This window comes from Globicephala melas, chromosome 21, assembly GCF_963455315.2.
Source record: "Globicephala melas chromosome 21, mGloMel1.2, whole genome shotgun sequence".
Taxonomy (NCBI): Eukaryota; Metazoa; Chordata; class Mammalia; order Artiodactyla; family Delphinidae; genus Globicephala; species Globicephala melas.
In genome coordinates, this window is record NC_083334.1 from 25,855,040 (window position 1) to 25,867,440 (window position 12,401).

The 12,401-nt window shown below is 40.4% G+C and overlaps 1 long non-coding RNA gene across 1 annotated transcript in view; it reads left to right on the forward strand.

Moving 5' to 3' along the window:
* Positions 1–800: 800 nt before the first annotated feature.
* LOC132594398 (uncharacterized) overlaps positions 801–12,401 on the forward strand; it is a 77,926-nt gene continuing 66,325 nt past the window's right edge. The window contains exon 1 of the long non-coding RNA XR_009560552.1: positions 801–882. This is a non-coding gene — a long non-coding RNA (uncharacterized lncRNA). The remainder of the gene's footprint in view (positions 883–12,401) is intronic.

Sequence of the window (12,401 nt, forward strand, 5' to 3'; positions counted from 1 at the left end):
TTTATTTGGGGTTTTTTTGGCCACACCGCACAGCTTGTGGGATCTTAGTTCCCTGACCAGGGATCAAACCCGCGCCCCCTGCAGTGGAAGCACGGAGTCTTAACCACTGGACCCCCAGAAAGTCCCAACATACAAATATTTGAGGGTAGTTAATATATTAAGTAATTAGGCATAGTAACTGCAAGGTTGGATCTTAACAAACGGCACCGCGAAAACACAGGAAATCTTCAAGTGAGCTTTATTAGGGAGCGCTCCCGGGCGAGGTTCACTGGTCCGAGAGAAAGGGGCCAGAGAAGTCGCACCGGGCGAGGGTTGGGCAAGATTTTATAGGGGAAGAAGGGAAAGGGGTGTGGTGAATCTGGGAGGGCGCAGGGTATTCCTTATTTGGTGGTCTTTTTGGGTATCCTGGGGGACCGTTAGTCCCGCCCCTCGAAAGGCGGGAAGGCTGGGCCAGGTGCAAAGTCCCCAGGTCAGTTCCTGGAACTGGGTGGTCCGGAAAGTCTCCAGGGCAGTTTCTGGAACTGGGTGGTCCGGAGAATTTCGGTCTGATGCAACCTGTGAATCTGATTGTGTTCCCCTGCCTCGGGCCAGTTGGCCTTACAGTAACTTGGCTTTCAGTTTCTGTGATTTGCCAGAAACAATTAACCAGATCATTCAGGAGTGGAAACTGGGGTAGTAAGTTTCCATGGGGTGTGTGTGTGTGTGTGTGTGTGTGTGTGGTCAGTGGTGCCTGAGGGGGAATCAGGAAAGGTCCGAGTCTGGGAGGTCCTAGATTTTACAATACGCTTCATTGAGTATCTCAGAAAGGTATTGGACAACTAAAGCTCACCAAAAGTTGTGGGCATGGAAAGCAAGAGAAACAGGAAAATACATCTCCAGAAGGTGAGTAGAATGCTGATCATTAACTTGGCTTATGTCATAAGTTTTCTGAAATCTGGCTCCATCTCTGTTTTGCTTAATTGTACTGAGGTCAGTGTGTGTACATTTCAGGTACAATAGAGGGTCTGAACATTCTACCTTTAACTAAATATTCTTTTAATGCCTACATATTAAACAAAGTTTCCTACTCAGTATACCTGGGTATATACATATATAAAACTTAAGAGGAGAAATGTGATGGGTGTGCACTTATTATCTGTCTCCCTTATACTCAGGCTATTTTTTTTTTTAAATTGGAGGATAGTTGATTTACAATGTTGTGTTCGTTTCAGCGGGACAGCAAAGCGACTCAGTTATACATAGGTGATTGTGTATCTATTCTTTTTCAGATTCTTTTCCCTTATAGGTTATTACGAAATACTGAGTAGAGTTCCCTGCGCTGTGTAGTAGGTCCTTGTTGGTTATCTATTTTATATATAGTAGTGGTACACAGGCTATTTCTGAGACACGAGGAGATGGTCTCATAATGGTCTTATAATGACGGGGCTCATAAATTTTGACACTACAAACAGTCTTTCAACATTAAGTAATCCATCTTGAGTAAACGAAATGAAAGAAAACAGAAAGCCTAGTTGCTGCATAAGGGGCGAAGTTTGTAAAACGATGTTGGTAAAAGGGTAAGTTATCAAAACAGCCAGATGAGTGTAGGTAAGTGGAAGGGTAACCTACTTCAATAATGTGCTGAGCTACTGGGATAACAGAATATTTACCTAAGACAAGGAGCACACATTTGCCATGGCATCAATGATCTTTTCATTCTTTCCATCCGAGGAAAGCGATTTCACTTCCATACAGCAGGTGGCAGCATTGTGGGACACAACCCCTGCTCAGCCATGGTTGGCTGACTTTGATGAATCCGACAAGGCAGAAATGCTTGTTTGCATTACAAGAGACTGTAGCGTTTTAGAATTTCATTAGGAAGAGAAGGACCACACTTATTGCTTTACAATCATTTAACATTTTCAATATGTCCTTAGAGCAGGCAAATAAGGTAGCTGTGTTACAAGCTCCTGGGTGGCTATTTCAAAATCAGAGATAAGATTTTGTTAAATTCTTGCCCTCAGTGAAAATAGATCTGCTTTTAATTATATTTACAAAATAATATTATTATTATATACATCTTGGTGAGGTTACAGTCTGAAAATAATCATTGTGTTGCTAAAGCCAGACTATTAGTTTTCAGCTGGAGAAGTTATTCTTTTACGTATTTTATTTTCTTGATTCTGTTCATATTTTGAAGAATGCCTTCTTTAACAATAATAACTGGCAAATTTCTACCATTTGCTGAGTTTTGTTCAGAACATTTAAATTCTTAGATTATGAGCTCCTCGAGAGTAGCCATTGTGTCTTAATTATGGTATATTATCAACACTTTTTTTTTCTTTTTCTTTTTGGGCTGCACCACGATGTGGCATGCAGGATCTTAGTTCCCCGACCAGGGATCGAACCTGTGCCCCCCTGCAGTGGAATTGTGGAGTCTTAACCACTGGACCACCTGGGAAGTCCCTGTGGTGTATTAATTATCAATACTGATAGAATACATGTAAAAATAATGATATTTAATATTTATTGAGGGCCTACTCTGTGCCAGTCACTGTTCCAAATGCTTTACATGTATTAATACATTTAATTCTCATCACAAGTCTCTAACGAAGATACTAATATTATCTCTGTTTTATAGGTGAGGAAAGGAGGCACAGAGAGATGGCACTAGAGGCACTAGAGAATTTCCGGGATATGATAATCTTGGTTATTTTCTGGTTTCTGAATGGTTTTTTGGTTTGGTATCCCTCAGAATGCTAAACTTGTGAGTTCCTTAAAAGTTGATGCAAAACAACGTTTCATATATTTTATAAATTGTATTTTTCCATGTATGGAAATGCTGTGTGATTCCACTTATAGGAGGTCCCTAGAGTAGTGAAATTCACGGAAATAGGAAGTAGAATGGTGGTTACCAGGCCCTGGGGAAAAGGAGAAATGAGGACTTCTTTAATGGATATAGGATTTTACTTTTGAGAGATGAAAAAATTTCTGGAGATCTGTCAACACATCAGTGTGAATATACTTAACACTACTGAACTGTACACTCAAAAATTGTTAAGATGGTAAATTTTGTGTTATGTTTTTATCATAATTAAAAATGAAAAAAAAAAAGAAACTTGTCCAAGAGGGACAAACTAAACATCATCTTTTGTCATTACGTAGTAGATAGTTTGTAGTTAATTAAAATTTCATTTGAGGCTCTTAACACATTAAAATCATATTTGTTGGACCAGGAAGCAAAGTAGCATGTTTGCTTCTCTTCTTTTAATGTTCCTAACCATGAACTCTTAAAGAAAATCCATTTGAAATGCCAAAGCCCTTGATAAGGAGCTTTAATGGTATGCAAACGTTTTTGTGTGTGTATGTGATAAAAAACACAACACAATTTACCGTTTTAACCATTTTTAAGTGGATATTCAGTTCTGTTAAGTGTATTCACATTGTAGTGCAACAGATATGTACAACATTTTCGTCTTGCAACACTGAAAGTCTAAACCCACTAAACCCTAATTTGTTACCCGCCGACCCCAGTCTTTTCTGCTTTCTGTTTCTATGACTTTGATGACTTTAGATGCTTCATATGCAAGCAATTGTACAGGATTTGTCCTTTTGTGACTGGTTTATTTTGCTTGGCATAATGGCCTTGAAGTTCATTCATGTTAATGCATGTGACAGGATTTTTCTTCTTTTTTAAGGCTGTGTAACATTCCATTCCAACATACCACATTTTCTTTATCCATTCATCTGTTGATCAACATTTGGGTCGCTTCCACCTCTTGGCTATTGTGAATGATACTGAGAAGAACTTGGGTGTGTAGATATCTCTTCAAGATCCTGCTCTGAATTCTTTAAATTCTTTAAAAAATTCTTTAAAAAATAAAATTACCACATGATCTAGCAATCCCCAAAAGTGGGATTGCTAGATCATGTGGTAATTTTATTTTTAATTTTTTGAGAGACCTCATACTGTTTTCCATAATGGTTGAACCATTTTATATTCTCACCAACAAGATTTCCAAGTTTTTCACATCTTTGCCAATGCTCGTTATTTTCTGTTCTTTTGATAGTGACCATCCTAATGGGTGTGAGGTGATATCTCGTTGTGGTTTTGATTTGTATTTCTCTTGTGATTAGTGATGTTGAACAGTTTTATATGGTTATTCATATATCTTCTTTGGAGAATTGTCTACTCAAATCCTTTGACCATTAAATTGGGTTATTTATTTTCTTGTTGTTGAGTTGTAGAAATTCCTTATAGCCTCTGGATATTAACTCCATCAGATATATGATTTGCAAATATTTTCTTCCTTTCCTTAGGCTGCCTTTTCACTCTGTTGATTGTTTCCTTTGATGTGCAGTAGTTTCCAGGTTTGATGTAATACTATTTGTCTCTTTTAGCTTTTGTTGCCTGTGCTTTTGGTGTCATATCCAAGAAACCATCGCCAAATCCAATGTCCCAAAGCTCCCCCTCCAATGTTTTCTTCCTGTTTTATAGTTTTAGGTCTTACATTTAAATATGTAATTCATTTGGAATTAATTTTTGTATATGGTATAAGGTAAGGGTCCAACTTCATTCATTTGCATGTGGATATCCAGTTTTCTCAGCACAATTTGTTGAACGAGCTGTCTTTTTCCCATTGTGTAGTCTTGGCACCCTTGCTGAAAATCATTTGCCATATATGCAGGGGTTTATTTCTGGGCTCTCTGTTCTATTCCATTGGTCTATGCATCTGTCTTTATGCCAGTACCACACTGTCTTAATTACTGTCACTTTGTAGTAGGTTTTGAAATCAGGAAGTGTGAGGCCTCCAAGTTTATCCTTCTTTTTCAGGATTGTTTTGGCTATTCAGGGTTTCTTGAGATTCCTTATTAATTTTAGGATGGTTCTAATTCTGAAAAAGTGCCGTTGGGATTTTGACAGGGATTACATTGAATCTATAGATTGCTCTGGGTAGTATAGATATTCCATAAACATTTTTTAAATGGAGATGAAAAGTGTCAATAAAGGCACACTGTGTTAATGTGCTAATTACTCCTAGTTTGTAAATATTACCATAAATATGGTACAGTGGGAAGAATCCTAGACTTTGAAACAGAAGATTTGGATTTAAATAATTACTTTGCTCTGTGACCTCATGCAAATGACTCCATATCTCTGAGCCATAGTTTTTTCATCTTTAATGAGGATAATAATCCTTTGTGTCTCCTAGAATTGCTGAATGGATTGAATGAGTTAATGGCAAAAGAGCACTTAGGAATATTCATGATTATAATTATAAAATTATGATCCATACTAGTAATGCTTTACATTTACATGACAAATTATATAGGAAGTCTATGCTTTATGTCAGAGTAGACTATCTTAGCTTGTGAAGTGATAGAAGACAAAGAGTAGTGCTTGTTTACTTTTTGTATGTGTCACGTAGAAACACAAACAACAAATTTCTGGGCAAGCTTTCTGGTGATGCTGCCAATGATAGTTAAGATGGTCGCGGATGATATTCCCAAACAGCAAAAGACAGTTTTACTTAGGAAAGAGATATATCTGTAGTTTGACTCTCTTAAGAGAGCCCACTTAAGATAACCCCTTATTATAAGTGTGGACTTTTTAGAAAGTGGAATTTCTTTTTTTTTTTTTCTTGTTGTTTTGTTCATCCTACCACCTAGAGATCTAGCACCTGCCGCTGTTAACATTCTGGGACAAATTTCCTTCCTGTTTTTCTATACATATTTTTACGTAGCTGAGCTCCAACTCTAGATGTAATTTTGCATATCCTACTTTTCATATTTAAAAACATACTGTAGTCATATTCCTGTGTCTTTAACGCTCCATAAAATCATATCGATGGCTGCATAATATGATGCATTTAACCAATTGCCTACTGTTGGACTTTTAATATTATTCAATTTTTAACACTAATACTAGGATTTTGTTGCTTCCGCTAAGGAAGAACTGATCCAGACCTGACTTTGTTCCTTTCTTAGGAGAACGAGCCAGACTCTCTGGGCCAAAGAACTGCGGTTCCTATGAGAATTTTCCATCAAGGAGGATGTAGAGGTCTCTCTGAGATTTAATGGGGTCTTCAAGGACTCTCTGATATCTGTACCCACGTTGGTCCCCCAACCTTTTCTTTTGTGAAGATGGGAACAGCACGTGGTATTGCCATTTCCTCTTTTTAAACCATCACCAGGCTGTCATTTCAGCAACATCTTAACAAATGAAAATCCTCCTCTGCGTCAATAGTAATTATAGGAATTTATCACAATTGCCAATCAAGGTGTTCTGAAGAGACTCATCTTTCTTGTTCAATTATCTTTCACTGCACGCAAACAGTGAGTTATCTTTAGGAAATCAATTGCAGGGAGATTACAGCTTTCACGGAGTGATATAACCTTGCCAACTGTCTTGTTATACATAATTCCTCTACCAAGAAATTCAGCTGGGCTCATATGACTTACTTTTTGGATTCACATTTCAATGCAGAAAAAGTGGACAAGTCAACTTCTAAAAGCCCAGGAAGGAGGTGGAGGCAAGGACTGAGACACTTGTAACTGCTTAAATCATCACCCCAGTAGAGGTCAGTAGGCTGGAGCTTGTCATCACAAGGGACTTCGATCCAATGGATTTGGGGGGAACAGTTGGTTACAGGCGGTAGATGTCATTGGCTACTCTTTTTTTTTTTTTAACATCCTTATTGGAGTATAATTGCTTTACAATGGTGTGTTAGTTTCTGCTTTATAACAAAGTGAATCAGCTATACATATACATACATCCCCATATCTCCTCCCTCCCTATCCCACCCCTCTAGGTGGTCACAAAGCACCGAGCTGATCTCCCTGTGCTATGTGGCTGCTTCCCACTAGCTAACTGACTACTCTTTACATACCTACACTAGAAGAAACTCAAGTTGGAGGATACTTGAGGCAATTAGTGAACTCTTAAAAAAACAGTAACATAGGAGGTTTTTCTGAAAAGCCATGGCGATATGGAGTGATCAGGGATCATTTCATGCAGCAGTCGGAGAAAGTTCATTTTAGCATTTAATCTCTGCTGCAGGTTCCCACATCAAATGTATGGCTCATTGATGCTATAACAAGATGGTAACTAACATGTTATTAACCCAGAATTATTAGGGATTTACCATGGGGTTTTTAAATGAACTTGATTTAGCAATTTTTATATTTATTGGCTGTGCCCAGTGCATGTTTTCTTCTTGGAACATGTGTGAATATGCTACGTGATGCCAGCGGTCATGAAAATCAGACAAAATCTTAGACTCTCACATTAGCATGATCTACCCTGGCTTGGCATGTGTATAAAATAGATATGCTATTATACACTTTGGGATTGGGAGGTTATTAGCAGAAGGCAGAAGGACTTCTTTTAAGTTACGCGTCACTACCATGTTAATCACTTCTTCTGTGAGTTATCTCATTTAATGCTCACCTTAACACTATGGGATCAGACTATTACTATTCCCATTTTACAGATCAGGAAACTGAAGCACTTGCCCAAGGTCACAAAGCTAGGAAATGGCAGAGGAGGGGTTTGAACCCGGCCAGTGGACTCTGAAGTCCATGTTCAATGGCTCTTTCCTTACTGTGTTCTCTAACAAGGACCCCTGGGGGCCCTGCACTAACAGTCATGCATGAAGGCACAACACCTTCATTATCTCAGTCTGTTGGGCATTGCCTTTCTTGAGAATATCAGAGACCATTTCCCTATATGGAAGCTTGGTCTCTCCTTGGTAGATGGATAAATGCAGCTTCTGGGGAAGGACAGATTGCAAGGGCTGCACTCGACTCCTAGTTTTGCACAAACACTTGGCTGATTTGGGGTAAGTCACTTAATATTTCTAGCCTCAGTTGCTTCATTTTCTTTTTTTTTTAATATACAATTTTTAAAGGTTACTTTCCATTTACAGTTACTAAAAAATATTGGCTGTATTCCCCACGCTGTACAATACATCCTTGAGCCTATCTTGCTTCCATATTTGGCAATTGTAAATAAGTCTGCTATGAACATTAGGATGAATGTATCTTCTTGAATTAGTGTTTTTGGTCGTTTTGGGATATAAACGCATGAGTGGAACTGCTGGATCAGGCTTCATTTTCTTTTTAAAAGATAAAATTGCATCAGTTGAAGGCTTTGACCCCTTCCAGAAACTGGATTTTTAATTCTATGGAACTAATCGTTTTAGACACCTTCCTGAATTCTCATATAGTTTCAGGGCTCTGTAACATAGTTCTAAAATCGTGAATTCAGACAGAAGGCCTGGTTAGGAACATGATGACATTATTCTCAAAGGACCAGGTGCGAGGCAAGGAAGACAAGGCTCTGAGGGAGGGTGGCCAATGCAAGAGGATCCGACGGGGACAGTCGAGGAGAAGGGAGTAGGGCTGGCATTGTCAGGGGTCAAACACAGTGGAACTTGCAAGGGAAAATGACTGAACATAAGAACTGTTGATGGTGGGACCTAAAAGGGAAATCTGATTTGAAAGTTAAATGAAGCCTAGGGTAGTTTGTCGGTGTCTAAAGAATTTTTAAAATAAAGTGGAATGGAACAGAATAGAATTGAATAGAATAAAGTAAAACAAAATAAAACAAAATAAAGTAAAATAAAATAAAATAAAATAAAGTAAAATGCTAGGCTTCTCTATCTGGACAGTTGATGCCCAGTTTTTAGGCAGATTTCTGTGCTGTTTGGATATGGGACACACACACGTGTTGGATGGCTTTCTGGTTTTGCACAGGTAGGGCTGTTGCTGTTATATTCGGTGCTTTGTGTGGAAAAGGTCCCCCAGGGCAGGCATAGCCCCTTAGGAATGTGGCTTGGGAGCCAATCACGTGTTTGTGAGAAAGGTGCCCCTTCTTGCAGGCAGCTCTCCGTGTGCCAGGGACGTGACCAGGTGCAGGGGCCAGATGCTGGAGGTCACCCCGCTTTGCTGCTTACCCAGGCACCTTTGTGTGTATTCAGCTTGCACGCCGACCCGCAGCACCTCCACCTTGGGAACAGGGGTCCTGATGCCGGAAGAATCAGAGGCTTAGCCCATGTCTCTACAGGGTTAAATGTTCTCTGTCTATGTGACTGGCCTCTGTCTGCAGAGCGAAATTGAGATGTCTCCCTGATTCTGTTCCTCCTGTTTATGGGCTGCGGCCCCTGATGGATGTCAGGGGTGCTAATACTCATTGGTTCTACAGGTTGATAGACTGAGATAGCACAAGGGCATAAAATCAACCTGCCAGTCCTAGTTTCTCTCTTTGATCTAGTTATGAGCTTAGCAGCCAAAATAGTTTATGACCCTCTCCTGTCTGGAGAGGATGTTGGGGGCAACCCTGCTCCGAGAAATAATGTCCTTGCTCTAATTCAGCCAGCAACCGAGCAAATCAAAACGAGGGTCGCAAGCATTTGGAGTCAGTACCTTTTCTTCCAGAGTGGGAAGGGTGAGGGCCTTGGAAACAGCAGCCTTTGAATCAAAGCCCAAGGCCAAACGCAGTTTGATGGTCCTTCCCGTGCCCTCAGCATCCTCTGGGGCCCTGACTCACAAATCTATAGAAGGCGGCAGCTCTTTACCCTGAAGGGGCCTTGGAGCATCTTCCAGTTCTGTGCAAGCTTCTGTCATTGCTAGAAGCAAATGCTACCCTCCGAGCCTCCAGGGCTTAATGGTACAGGACCTCCGAGCATCTTGGAAGCTGGTGGGGGCAGGGATTGTGGGTAAGTAGTCAGCAGAGAAACCAGCTGATAAACGTTTACGAAAGGAATGTACTACTTTTTCTCTTGTCCTCCTTTGTTACGGCAGAAGCAATAAAACAACATAAAATGAAATTTAAAAAAACAATGTAACCCACAGCCCCCCATCTCTACATAAGTATTTTCCCTTTTGCACATTGACTCCCGTTCTTGTATCGGTATAGTTACACAGTTCCACATCAGCGATGCAATTTGTAATATATTAGGTGAAGGTAGTCAAATACTAAATGTCTTCTCCTATTTCTTCTTCCTGTCTTCCTGTTTCTCAATTTTAATGGCTGGATAATATTCATATGTTAAAGTAAGAACATACTTTCAAAACCTTGCTCTTTAACCTTTATTCCTTCTCTGCCCTTACATCTTTCTTAACTTCATCCTGCCTGGACAGGAAGGCGTGCATATCATGTTTAAACTTTAGAAAATATTCTGGGCTGGCCAAAACCGAGATAATGGAAACATGAAGGTCTTGCCTTCAATAATTATACTTTATATCACTTGTCATCAGTAAATTTATATTGGAAAATCCTCCTGTAGTTTGTAGAACCATTTCAGGCATGTTATCTCATGAGATCCTCAACACAAGTGTATGGTAGATCTTTTCTCACTTTTATAGATGAGGGAAAAGAACCACATAAAAGGAAGTGGCAGTTCCAGGATGTGAAGTCAGACTTCTGACTCACTGTCCAGTGAACTCCTATTCACCCTTCAAAGCCCAGATCACACATAATGATTTCTCAGTAACTTTTGTTATCAGTGTTTCCCTAAATTTCATTCTCGTAGAGTGAAAATTTCCCTTCCTTGCTTTAAAAAAAATTGTGGTAAAATGGACACAACATAAAATTGACCATCCTAACCATTATTAAGTCTACAGTTCAGGAGCATGAAGTACATACGCTCTGTTGTGCGGCCATCACCACCATCCATCTACAGAATGTTTTCATCATCCCAAACAGAAACTGTACCCATTAAATACTAAGCTCCCCATCCCCTTCAGCCTCTGGTAACCTCCCTTATTCTTTCTGTCTTTAGGAATTTGCCTATGCTAGGCACCTCATATAAGTGGGACCATACAATATTTGTCCTTTGTGACTGATTTATTTTACTAGCATAATGTCCTTAAGGTTCTTTTTTTTTTTTTTTTTTTGCGGTACGCGGGCCCCTCACTGCTGTGGCCTCTCCTGTTGCGGAGCACAGGCTCCGGACGCGCAGGCTCAGCTGCCATGGCTCACGGGCCCAGCCGCTCCGCGGCATGTGGGATCTTCCCGGACCGGAGCACGAACCCGTGTCCCCTGCATCGGCAGGCGGACTCTCAACCACTGCGCCACCAGGGAAACCCCTCAAGGTTCTTTCATGTTATAGCATGTATCAGAATTTCCTTTCTTTCGAAGACTGTAAAATATACCTCTGTGTGTGTGTGTGTGTGTGTGTGTCTGTGCATCACATTTTGTTTATTTACTTATCTGTTGATGGAGACTTGGGTTGTTTCTATCTTTTGCCTTTTATATATAATGCTGTGAACATGGGTGTTTAAGTGTTGGAGTCCCAACTTTTAATTTTTTGAAAGTGGAATTGCTGGATCCTAGAAGTGGAATTGCTGGATCATGTGATAAATCTCTGTTTAACTTTTTGAGGAACCACCAGTTTTCCATAATGGCTGCACAATTTTATATTCCCACTCGTGATGCCCAAGAGTTCCTATTTCTCTCACTAACAGTTGTTTTTGATAATAAGCGTCCTAATGGGTGTGAAGTGGTACCTTCACTGCCTTTTAAACATCTATTAAACATGTCTCTATTGCCCACTCCACGCCACGTGCCATCTTGCGTGGTTTATGTGCCTGAATCCTGTGGGAGACGGTGAGGCATCTGAAGACGGGAACGGCATATCCCCAGTCCCTAGAATGATTTGGCAGGGCACAGGTGCTCAAGAAATGCTTGTTGAGTTGAATTCTGACTGCTCACTAGCTCCTCATTCTGAGTTGCCCACTGCCATTTCTTTTTCAGAAGTGCCCTTTCACTGTTTTGGCAGATGAGGGAATGATGAAGATGAAAAGGGTTTTTGTCCCCTGAGGAGTCTGTGTGGAATAATGAACCATTGCTGGACATCATTTGGCCTTTCCATTTCTTCACAGCTACCAAGAGCCTCACAACTTCACTGCACCTTCCCTGGTTTTTATTGAATGAAATGCTTGAGAGCACCTCTTGTATGATAGACAGTGGGTTGGCGCTCAAGATGCAAAGTTGAACAAGACACAGTGCCTGCACTCAAGAAGTTCCTGGTCTGTTGGGGGAAATACATATAAACAGAGCAATAAAACAGCGTGGAAAGGGCACTGTATACTATACTGTGACAAGAATGAGGAAGATGGAACTGACCGTGTGGGGGAACTGGGGGCGTCTAACAGAGGAGTTAATATTTAATTTGTCTCTTAAGTATGAGTAGGGAGACATGGGGAGAGGGGTGATCCCAGGAAGTAGTACCAGCCGTGCAAGGTCAGAGAGGGAGGTGAGAATGAGAATCTTGGAGTAATGGAGTATTGGGCAAGATTGTAAGCCAAAGGGAAGTCATGGAAGAATTTTAAACGGGAAAGGGAAGGGTGGATTAGAGGAGGCTGAGGTAGGAGGCAAGGAGACCCATCGGGAGGGTCTTGTCATCCACAGTCTTGGA